Raw genomic sequence first — 12,263 nt, forward strand, 5'->3', positions numbered from 1 at the left:
GAGCGCAGGCGTGGCCAGGCCAGGAGGAAGGGCGAGACCATTCCCGAGGGAAGCCTACAGCACAAAACACTGGCGAGGTATCTGGGGACGGTCCTGTGACATCAGCTGGTAACACAGACCTCTCCTCCAAATAAGGGCGCAGCCAGAGGTGGCCTCTGCCCACTACAGCAGCAAGAGTGGGGACCTGAGTATTAGGTGATCCTGGGCCCAGGTTTGCCACCTTGGCTTGGCAGGTGGCTTTGGGCAGGCTATTTACATAATGATAACGGCCAACACCAGACACCGGGCACAGTGCTGAGCACGTTGCGTGTGTCACCCCATAGCCCTGAGAGGCTGGCCAGTCTGCAGCCTGAGCTCAGAGAGGTTAGGGAACCCACTCGAGGTGGTCCAGCACTTAAGGGACAGAGTCAGGATAGGACCCAGGCTTAACAGTGCTTCAGTGCCTCAGCTTACCGCTCAGCGAGGTAAGGCAGTGAGACCCTGACTAAGCCTTTTCCATCTCAGAAGGTCACGTGGCCTGTGGCTGCGCAGTGAGGGGCTTGGAGAGGAACTGTCTGGGAGTCGGGGGTGGGGATGCGGAGCCCCCTCCACAGAGAAGGCCATGTCCAGCCCCACTTCTTGCAGGAAGGCCTGAATGAGAGAGAGAGGGAGAGGGAGAGGGAAAGGGAGATGGACCGAGAGAGAGGGAGAGGGAGAGAGAAGCCCCAGCGGGTGGGACAGGCGGCAGAGCCCAGCCCCACCTACCTCTGGCTGCCGGTGCGCCGGGATGCAGTGACCTGCAGCGCCCTCTGGCGGCGCCCTTCGCGCCTGGGACGACTGGGCCAAGGGCAGGAGGGGCGACTCCGGCGATCGGCTCTGGGCGTCTCTGGGCGCAGGCCGGCCTGCCACTCCTCCCAGGGGTTTTCTTCCTCGGAGATACGCCAGCTTAATAATAGTAACAACGAGGCGCTCTCAAAAAGTGGCACAAAGAGACTGCTGAAAGGAGGGAAAGGACTCTTGAAACCATGGGGTCATCATCAGAGTCATGAGGAAATCTGTCCAAGGGTCCTCCCCACTGTGACCTGAAACATCCTTGCATTTGCCTCTGGTGACCACTTTCGCCTTCCCAGGGCTGTCTGGTCCGCGCCTGCTGCCCCATCACCGCGGGCTGAGCCGGCCCTGCCCGTGAGCCTGGCTGAGCCAAAGGCCTCAAAGCCTGTGAGGAGCCCCCGAGCCGCAGCCTGGAGAGGGGCTCCTGAGACCATCTCGCCGTCCGCTGGTCTGTCTATTCCGTAAGTATTTATGGAGCCCCTACTGTGTGCCACCCACATGCGCTCTGGGGCTAAAGACATTAGTGACAGGCAAGGAACTGAGATTCCAGGCCACGAGAGGCAGACAACGAAGAAACAAGGTCATCCGTGTGCTCAGAAGTGTTGTGAAGACCCCACAACAGGACGAGGTGCCAGTGTCTGAGGAGGCCTGTCTGGCAAAGGGCACTTTCATGCTGAGGACACGGGACCTTGGGGGGAGCAGGCAGGGGAACTTCAGGTAAAAGTTGGATGTTGAGGACCACGTATGCTTGAAGGCATGCCAGGGGTTTGGATTTGACTACGGGGGCCGAAGAAGTCATCACAGAGGGCTTCCGGCAAGGATGGCGTGATCTGATGGGCAGTGTTATTAGGTCATTGCTCTGCCTGCTGGGGAATAAAGGATGGGAAGGGTGAGGGTGGAAGCAGGGGGCAGCCAGGAGGTGACTCCAGGTCTCCAGATATAAAGAGATGATGCCAAACCAGGGCGGGGAGAGTGGGTTCTGATGAATCTGAGAAGCGTGGTGGACTGGACCTGCTGGGGGACTGTCTGGGAGTGGGAGGAGCCAAGACCAGGCCAGTACCACACCCCTCACACCCCTTCCAGCCTGGGTATGGCCACCGAGTCATCTCCCTGGGGTCATTCAGAGTGGGGCAAAGGACTCATGGCCAGAAGCCCACAGGGCTGTGTCTTGGTGTGCTCAGAGGCTGAGGACCTGGGGCCAGAGGCGCTTCCAGCCTGGCACAGCTCTCTTCTCTCCCCCTGCACCTGCAGTCTCTCTCTCATTCTGCTCCCAGTCTCTCCCTCCTTCTCTCCCTTCCCTCTCCTGCTCCTTGCCCCCACCTACACACACACACACACACACACAAACACGTGCACAGTTTACTGCAGCCTTATCAGAAGGAAGCCTCCAGCAAAGACAAAGGGTCTCCAGGGAGCAAACAAGAGGAGCTGACTGTGGAGTTTTACCAGGAGGGGGAGGCAGGCTTTGCTGCCTTCCACATCCCACCTCCTGTTCCCGCTGCCGCCACACCACTCTCTAGGCTCCTGCAGCATTTCCCCTTAGACCCGTGGTTCTCAACTGGAGGCAGTTTTATTTCCTTGGGTCATGCGTCACTGTCTGGAAACATTTTTGGTTGTCATAACTGGGGGAAGGGTACCACCAGCCTCTACTGGGCGGAGGCCAGGGATGCTGCTAAATATCCTTCGGGGCACAGGACAGCCCCCTGACAAAAGAATGATCTGGCCCCAAACGTCAACAGTGCTGAGGCTGAAAGAGCCTGGAAGGGACCGTCCTCTTGGTCACAGTCCCACTGTCATCACGTGGTCATTGACCAGGCAGTGGCTCTGTGGCCACACTGTGCCTGCGTTATCTCTGTCAGTCCCTCAGCCATATGGTGAGATAGGTAATGTCAGCTGCCCAGGGTCCCACAGGCACTGAGAGGCACTAAAGCCTGTGGCCTCACTGCCCCCCTCTAGTGAAAAGTTTTCACTGGGTGTGTCATTGTTGCTAGCAATGGCTGCTTTGTTTCAAGCGAAGTCCTACTAAGAAGTCCCACATATAAGAGAAAAATTAGGATGCCTGGGTGGAAGCAGAGTGGGAGTATCAAAGCCCTTGCCCCAACTCCCCCTGTTCCCATCTTCCCCCTGGTGCCTCCAAGACTATCTCTCCACCCTGGCAGGCCCGCCATGTAGGGATGCACGGGTTGTGCACTGCAGAATTCCAGGGGGACGCCATTCCCACAGGCTACATCGCAGGCTAGTAGGGCTAAGGCAGAGCTACCTTTAGGGCTGGGGTGGCAAATAGGTTTCATCTTTGGGTGCAAACACACACTGCTTAGCAGACAAGGTACCATAATTAGCTAATGAAGTCTGGGCCAGGAAGGGGTGTGGGAGTGGCTGTGAATGAGAGTGTCTGCCGTCCCTGTCCTAGGATGGGAAATAGGAAATTGAATTCGACTGGGAGCTTTCTTGCCCCTCCACACCTCTTGCAACTCATTGGTAGCTCAAAAATGGAGTTCTCAATCCCGCTTTAAAGAACAAACACACAAGACCTGAGGCTCCATGGCACGCCAGTCGTCCAGAAAGCCCTGGGATTAGGGAACCAGCTGTGCCTCTTCCCCACAACCCCGGCAGGTTTACCTTTTGGGTGCTCCTGACATTTGTTTTAATCTAGTGTTTCCTAGATTCACGTGTTTGGGCAGAGAGGGCCTTCCTGGGGATGGATTGGAGCCAGAACTGGCAGAATGAGCCAGATTGGGAGTGTCCCTTCTCCAGGTCCCACCCTAGTGTGACATCCCTCCCCCTGAGGGCCCGGACCTCTCCCCATCCTTTGTCAAGCTTTCTGGCATCTCAGGCTGTTTGGCCAGGAGGCCCAACAGAGACCCTGCAATAGGGAACAGTGAGCACTGTGTGTTCTCTCTGCAGGGGCCTCCCCAGCTTCCCTGGAACCTGGGGATCTTCCAACCTGGGCTGAGTCATCCTGGCCCGCATCTCCTCTCCATCACCTCTGCCTCACCTAGCTACGGAGTGAGGCCAATAATGCCAGAGCTGACTCTCTCCCTTCCAGCAGGGAGTGGTCGCCATGGTCTGGAAACGCAGCTTCAGGCCTCCCTGGGGCAGGTACCACAAAGAGGAGGGCACCTCTGGGGAGAAGACGGAGGGAGACGTGTCAGCACCTACCCCTCTGTAACTCCTGAAATGTGTACCATCATAGACTTAGTTAAGAAAAAATTAAAAAGAAAAGGAATCAGTTTGGGGCTTGGCACTAGAGCCCCTAGGGTGGGGTGGAGGTGCCAGGCCAGCTGCCAACACAGAGAATGGCCATGGCTGTGGGGGGGTGGGGGGGCTCTTGTCCTGGACAAGAAAGATGAAATTCTGCCTTCCGAGGAAGTCCTCTGTTCATGTATTTGTTCACTCAGGAAGCAAATATTTTTCGAGCTCCTACTTTGTGCTTAGCGATGCAATGGGTGCTGGTCAAGGTCCCTGCTTCCCTGGAACAACTGGGCCTGAGGGGTGGGGGTGGGGGGCAGGGAGGTGGAGGGACAGGCAGGGAAACAGGCTGACAGGCAAAGTGATAAGTGCTAGGAGTGGAATCAACTAAAGAAATACCGTCCAGGGGGAGGTATAGCTCAGTGGTAGAGTGCGTGCTTAGCATGCACGTGGTCCTGGGTTCAGTCCCCGGTACCTCCACTAAAAATAAATAAAATTAAAAAAAAAAGAAAGAAAGAAAGAAAGAAAAGAAATACCATCCAGATGGGACTTGGGGGATCAGGGAGGCCTCCTGGAGGAAGGGATGTGGAAACTGGATGAAGAATAAATCAGAGCCAGGGAGGGTTGGGGCTTTAGGGGAGAAGGAGGGTCCAGGCAGAAGGAGCTCTGGGTGAGAGGCCCAGCTCTGGTACAGAGACGATGAGGATTTCTTCTAGGATTCAGGAGCCACGTGGCATCACCTCCAGCTGCCTTTGAGCCCAGACGGCTTTCAGCAGAACCTGGGCACATCTACCTTGTCTGGCCTTACTGTGTGTGCATACATCTCTGCCTGCGGGGCCAGGGGGTCGCTCAGCCCAGGATGGGGCATATCTTTGTGGCCGCTCCGCTGGCTGGCACAGGGCCAGGCACATGGCAGGGCTCGATGTCTGTCAAATGGTTCTGGGTCAAGTTCATGATCTCCCACAGACAGGACAGAGATCCAGGCACAGTGAGTCATTAGTTCACAAGATACCTGTTGAGCATCTACTCTGTGTCAGACCCAGGCTAAGCACTGGGCATTTAGGAGAGAGTGAGCAAACATGATTCCTGCTGGAATGGGGTTTACATTCCCCTGCGGGAGAAACCGTGTGTGCAGACTAACAGGTAGCCAGGACTGCTCGACAGAGGAAACAGGGCTTGTGATAAGAAGTGGGGTTGCGGGGAGCAGAGAAGCCTGGGTGGGGAGGCGTCACTCCCATCGCCCATATAAAGACCCTGCAGGAAGGGCAACAGGTCAGGTGAGGGCAGGGAACATGGTGCTCTGGTGAGTTAGAGGAAGATAAAGGAGGCTACGGAGGCTGGAGCAAAGGCAATGAGGCCATGAGTTGGGGACAGAGGAGAGAGATGGGCAGGGGCTAGATGGCACAGTACCTTGTGGGAAAAGTAACGTTTGGGATTTTATTCCGCATCAGCTAGGGAAGCTACCAAGCTTCTAAGAAAGGGTGTGTGGCAAGATCTGATCAGCACTTTTTTTTTTCCCTTTGATCAGCACTTTTAAAAGATCAAAGTAGCCCCAAAGAAGCTTTTGTCCCTCTTCCAAATGATAGATTCAGGATATATTTTCGAGGATAAATCAAAACCACTTGCCAACATGCTGGACACGGGGGAAGGGAGGGGAGGAGACCTAGACAGCCCCTTGGGGCCTGTGCAACCAGTTAGGCAGAAGCTGTTCTCAGTCAAAAGGACTCAGTTTGGGGGTCAGACAGGCCCAGATTTCAATCTTCAACCTCTTCAAGTCTCAGTTTTCTCTTCTGAAAAATGGGAGCAAAATGACAGTGGCATATAGACAGTATTAATTCTTATCCCTTGATCAAAAAGTTTAGAGATGTCTAGAAAAATAAACTGTTTTGTCTGAGGTCATAGTGCCAGACTAAACAGGTAAAAACAAAGAGACAGAAAAGGGGTTCTGGAGGCTGACCTAACACCCAGTTCACATCTGGGCTCTGGGCCTCAGTCTCCTTACCTGTAAAGTGGGAGTATGTCATTGTGTTACCTAAAAACTGGATTCGTCTCCTGGTGCATGTCAAGCCAAAAGACACAACCAAGTCAAAGAATGGGTAAAGGAAGGATTTATTACTTGCAACAAGTAAGTAGAACACTGGGGATCTTCCCAAAGCAGTGTCTCCCCAGACAGCAAAATTAGGGAAGTTTTAAGCATATTCTGCATATTCATGAAGGGGCTTGGGTGGCTGACAGAGTCCAAGCTTTAGTTGATTGAAATCACAAGGGCCAACATCACCATTCCATCCAACACCTGGGTGGGGCCTTAGTTCCTGTAAACCCAAAGTATCAGAATGTTAGGTATATCCTCTGAGGAGGAATTAGGACTCTTTTATCTGAACTACTGTCTCTTGACAGCTTTTCCTTTGTTCCTGCATTCCTTAAGATCATTGATTACTGAGACCAGTTCAAGGGCAAGCTTTGTGGCCAGGTTTAGACCACAGAATGAGTTGGGCCAACAATGGCTTCTCTTTTGTCAAGAAGGCCATGCCTGGTTCTTTCTTGGGGGACCCCTTACCTTATCTTAGACAGAATTGTCTCCTAGCCCTGAGATGATTGAATGAGATTTGCGTGTTGAACAGTTAGCACAGTGCTTATCCACATAGTAAGCACTCAGGAAATGGGGGTGGGCGGTGGGAAGTGCGGGGCCCAACAAGACACCATTCTGACCTGTAAGTCTCCATCTTCTGCTCGGGACACATACCAGCTTCAACACAGAGAATAATATCAATTATGCAGTAGCTTTATCTGTGGTCTGACTTCATCTCCACAACCGTACTGAAGTTTGTCAGTATTTTGCAGAGGAGGAACCAGCCCCAAAGCCCACATTACGAAGCCTGGGCCATAAACCAGGGGTTGCAAACTGTCGCCTGTGGGCAAGCAGCCTGATTGAGTGCAGCCTGCTAGGCAAGGAATGCTTTCTGTGTTTTTAAGTGAAAGAAAAACATATATATAAAAAGAGGAATCAAGTTTTCTTGACGCCTGAGAATTATAAGAAATTCAAATCAGCTGCCATAAACAAAGTCTTATGGGAACACAGCCCCGTTCATTAGTTTATATCGTCCTTGGCTGCTTTTGCTACAAGGGCAGAGCTGAAGAGTTGTGACAGAGAGCGTATGGCCTAGAAAGCCTGAAATATTTATTATCTGGCCCTTCATAGAAAAAGCGTGCAGACCTCTGCTGGGAAGCACAGATGCACTGAACGGTTCTACCCCCAAGGATGCAGAACCCATAAATACCATCCGAGATAACCCAGGGTCCACCTGAAGGCTACGGGGGAGGGAGGCGTTTCAGATCCCGAGAAGGTAGGTCATTGCACCGCTCCAAGGAGGGACCCTGGAGAAATCGAGTCCAGCGTCCTCTTTTTAGATGAGTAAAACTGAGGCCCAGAGACTGGAGGCAACCCGCCCGAGGCCACCCAGCAAGTGGCTAACAGCCAGGTCAGGGGCTGCCTCCCTCGGGGTGGGAGGACGTGGGCCAGCGCCCGGGTGGGCGGCGCCTGGGGCCTCTAAGGTTCAGCTGGGCGGGGAGGGCGGTTGCCGCGGAGCACGGCGGTGGCCCCGCCCGGCCGGGGAAGGGGCGGGGCCTGCGCCTCGGGCTCCGCCTCTTTCTCGCTCCCAGCGAGGCGCCTCGCGTGGTTCCCGCCTCCGCTCCGCCCGCGGCGCGCTTCCAAGGTGAGTCCCGCGCCCCGCCGGCTTGCTACCTGGGCTAGGAGATTCGCCCAGGCTTTTTTTGTTTGTTTTCCTTCGATTTTGTAAAGCACGGAAGACACACCCAGCTCCCTGGAGCTCTGAAGGCAGCATTTGAACCAGACCCAGCTGGGGAGCTCCTTGGCCGATAGGGAGCTGCCCGGAGGGCAGCCGGGGGCGGGGAGGCGGGGAGGGGGTGCGGTGCGCGGTGGCCCCAGCCGCCAGGCTGGAATCCGAGACCCGCCCCAGCCTGTTTCCCTCTGAGGTGAACTGGGAGGGCCGCCCCAGAGGAATTCAGAAGCTCCGTCTTCTGGCAGCCTGGGAAAATGGTAAAAGTAATAGCCAAAAAAAAAAAAAAAAAGTAATAGCAGACATTTATTAAAGGCGTGACTCAGAATATGTGTTGGAGAGGAACTGTGGAACTGTTAGGTCGCTGACCACCAGAAGCCCGAGCTTCCCACGGAGTCCCTCTTGCATCACCTGGACCCTGGTTCGCACAAGTCCTGACTCAACTCCTAATCTGACCCAGTGTCCCCCGCCCCACCTTAAGAGACCACCCTGCCATGGTGTCCTCCTCAGAAAACTGCTGAACCCTCAGCCTCTTTTCTGCAGGTTCGCTTCCCCTTCCTGCCCTGAAATCTAACCTCCCCCAACACACCAGGACCCTGTTCCCTCACTGCCCCCTCCAGGGAAGCTGTTGGTTTTTCCCGCACACTCCTGTAGATCAGGGTCTAGGGGATAAAACCACTTTCTTGCTTGCTCCTTGTGGAGCTTTGCAACCCATTTCTCCTCCTCTCTTCTTGAAACATTACTTCCTGTGGGTTTACTACTGCCATGGTAGACAGCCCACAGCCCCTCCTTACTCTCTCACACAAGCTTCCCAGAGGCGGCTTTCACTGATCAGACATCCGCTCCTCTAAATCCTGTTGTTACCTGAAAACTGGGTTCATCTCTTGGTGGGTGTCTAGCCAAAAGGCACAATCAAGCCAAAGATTGGGAGAAGGAATTATTACTTGAAGCAAGTAAGGAGAACACTGGAGGTGGGTGTGGCTCTCTCCCAAAATAGTGTCTCCCCAAACTGCAAAATTGGGGAGGTTTTAAGCTAGGGGTACATGCATATTCATGAGGCTTGAGCAGAGGAGAATTCAGCTTAGACTTGGAGCCAAGGTTGAGTTGTCCAAGCTTTAGTTGACTGAGGTCACGAGGGTCAACATCATTCCATCCTCCACCTGGGTGGGGGCCTGAGTTCCTGCAGAACTCAAAAATGTATTCCATTGTTACGTGTATCCCTTGAGGAGGAACTAAGACCCTGTTTTATCTGAACTATTGTGTTTTGACTGCTTTTCCTTTGTTCCTGCAGTCCCTTACTTTCCTTAAGATCACTGATTACTGAGCCCTCTTCAAGGGCAAACGGTGTGGCCAGGCTTAGATCACAAAATGACTTAGGCCAAAAATGACTCCTCTTATGTCAAGAAAGCCATACCTGGTTGTTCTTCTGGTTACACGTCACCATCACTTCACCCTTCACCCCCCTCAGCCACTCTCTTCTATGATCCTGTCCTTGACTCCCACTGCCAGCATCACACCTCCTCCAAAATCCCAATTTCAGGGTTTCTCACTCCCTTTGACCAGCACTTCCTCTTCCTCCTTTTCACCTACTCTTCGCTCCAGCAGCACCTCAATTGTATTTGGACCTCCAACCTGTGGTCCCTATTAAGTCTCCCTTTCTTCTACTCCTGTCCCCAGACACCCAGTTCCCCTTCCCAGATTCACCCACTAGTATCAGTTTTATGCGTATGACTTCCTCTTGCTTTCTTGAAAAGCTTTGGTTCTTCCCCCAAATGTCCTGGTTTTCCTCCTTCCTCACTGGCTGCTCCTTCTCAGTCTCCTAAACAGATTCCCCCTCTGCTTGGCGTCACAGTGTGACACACTCCGCCTCCCCCACTGCGTGGTCCCTGGGCATCTTCTTTTTCATGTCGACACTCTTTCCCTAGGTGATCTCTTCCTGTGCTGTGACTTTTGAAAAGCATGCATAAGCCAGTCACACCCACGTGTATTTCCTTAGTTCTGGCTTCTCCACGTGGATGTCCAGTAGCCATCTCCAAGCCAGCATGCATTCCTAGTGACTATCTGCTGTTTTCCTGTGCCTAGGACTGTCTCCCCAGCTTCCCAGTCCTGCTTCCCCCGTCTCCCCCACTGCAGTAAATGGCATTCTAGCCACAGATGCTCAAGCCCAGACAAGGTGCTGTCTCTGATTCCTCTCCTTCCTCCATGGCCACAGTGGACTTCTCATGTGTTCTTGTCAACTCCAGAACGTGTCCCTAAAGCACTCGTTTCCCTGGGTCTCCCACACATAAGTCTGAGCCCTTAACACCCGTCCCCTGGATTTGATGCAGGAAAACGAAAGTGGGGAGTGAGAAAGGCTGAGTCCCAGGTCTCAGTTGAGGCCCTGGGATGTGCCCTGCCAAGTGTGGGTCCTTGGCTTCGCGCAGGAAAGAATTTAAGTGCGAGCCACCGTTGAGTAAAGGTTAATTTATTTAGAGAGTTGCACACTGCATAGAATGTAAGGCAAGAGAAAGGCAAGGAAGGAACGGGGTGTGGGAATTGGGTGCTCAGGTTAAAGTAAAAGTAGGCACACAATCCATAGACAGAGTGGGGGCCATCTCCAAAGAGTAGGGAGCGAAAAGGGCCACTAGGCCTGGTGTTGCCATGTTTTATGGGCTCAGGAGCTTCACACGCCTACAGGTGGGACCATTCCAACTGCCCTGGGGAAGGGGCTGGGATTCCCAGGAATGGGGCCACCACCCATTCTTTGGCCTTTTGGGGTTAGCCTTGGGGCTGTCATGGCACCTGCGGGCATGTTATTTGATCAGGCTGTTACAGTGAGCACATAATGAAGCTCAAGGTCTGCTAGAAGTCAAACCTCTTAATCCTCAAGGCCAACCAGGAGGTGAACCTTCCACCATTTTGGTATTAAATTGCTGTTATTCCTTGATTGGCTGTGCCCTGCCCCCTTCCCTCCTGTCTCAGATTATCGATAAGCACCATCCTTTCACTGGCCTGTCTCCCTGCTGCTTCTGTGAGACCCTGCAGTCTGCCCTCCTCTGGGCAGCCAGGGCCACCAGAAGGTCAGGTCGTGCCTCTCCTCAATACCCTGCTCTGGCTCCCACTTCCCTGTGGGTGAGAGTGGCCTATGATCTGGGTCCTGTGACCTCTTGTCTTAGTCTGTTAGGGCTGCTGTGACCAAATACTGCGGACCGAATGGCTTATAAGCAACGGAAATCTACTTCCCACAGTTCTGGAGGCTGGAAGTGGGAGGTCAGGGTGCCAGCCTGGGGGACAGGGAGCTCTCTGGGGCCTCCTTTATAAGGGCACTAATCCCATGCAGGCCATTATGTCCCAATCACTTCTCAAAGGCCCCTGAGGCTTCTACTCTGGGGGGTTAGGACTTTAGCATATGAATTTGGGGAAGACGCAGACATTCAACGTAGCCCCCTTTCAACTCATCTGCTAGTCCACTCGCCACACCAGCCTGCCCCTGGGGGTCTCCTCTCCCGGGGAAGCTCACCTCTCACCTCCCATGTTGGGTCCCTCCTCAGGGACCACCTCCTCAGGGCCCAGAGGAGACACTTGTCCTCATTATTAGACAGTCTCCCTCGGGGCCAGAGGGGGCACTGTCGCTGAGGGCAGGAATTTGTGTCTGTACGGCCCTCTGATGTGTACTCTGCACCTGGGACCGCGCCTGACACCCAGGAGGCCTTCAGAAGTGTTTTCAGAATAAATGAAACCAAATGCCCTGCAGCCTTCAGGGCCTTTGCCTTAGCAGTTCCATTCCCCCAGCTCCTTGCAGTTGAAAAGTCAAGGTCTCTTTCCTGTGCTGCAGCCCCTGGCATCTCTCACATTTTCCTGATAACACTTATCACCACCTGATAAATTTAGTGGTGTCTCCCCTACCTGGTGGTACAGTGCCTGTCTCCTTGCCCTGCAGTGTTTCCTAGTAGGCACATGCTAATGAGATCAGGATTTCTTCAGCTCCACACTATTGACATTTGGGACTGGAAAGTTCTTTGTTATGGGGATTATCTGCTGCATTTTGGGATATTTAGCAGCCTCCCTCGCCTCACCCCACTAAATGCCAATAGCAAAGCTTCTCCCGCACACCAGCTGGGGCACCCCAGAATGTCTCTAGGCATTCACACTGTTCACCTGGGAGCAAAAATCACCCCTGGTTGAGAACCACTGAATTAGTTGAAAGAATGGATGAATGAATGAGTGAATGAATGAATGAACTCAATTCTGAGCTCTACCCTGAGCTCTTTTCTCTACTCCCTAGATTAAAAGTGCTTTCTGGAGGTGAGGGTATAGCTCAAGAGGTAGAGCACATACTTAGCATGCGCAAGGTCCGGGTTCAATCCCCAGTACCTCCTCTGAAAATAAAGAGATAAATAAACCTAATTACCTCCCCATTAAAAAAAAAAGAAGTGCTTTCCTGCAGATCCCCAGCTCCATTGAGAGAGAGCACAGAAAAGGCTTGGC

The 12,263-nt window shown here is 53.4% G+C and overlaps 1 protein-coding gene and 1 long non-coding RNA gene across 2 annotated transcripts in view; one reads left to right on the forward strand and one right to left on the reverse strand.

Annotated features, from left to right (window-relative positions):
• Positions 1-12,263, forward strand: part of PWWP2A (PWWP domain containing 2A) — a 116,932-nt gene that overhangs the window by 23,767 nt on the left and 80,902 nt on the right. The window lies entirely within an intron of this gene.
• LOC140689339 (uncharacterized) lies at positions 6,091-7,561 on the reverse strand. Its single transcript, XR_012064264.1, has 2 exons — positions 6,709-7,561; positions 6,091-6,311 (listed from the first exon to the last, which is right to left on the reverse strand). It is a non-coding gene; the product is annotated as an uncharacterized lncRNA (long non-coding RNA).

This window comes from Vicugna pacos, chromosome 3 (assembly GCF_048564905.1).
Source record: "Vicugna pacos chromosome 3, VicPac4, whole genome shotgun sequence".
In the NCBI taxonomy this organism is placed as follows: domain Eukaryota; kingdom Metazoa; phylum Chordata; class Mammalia; order Artiodactyla; family Camelidae; genus Vicugna; species Vicugna pacos.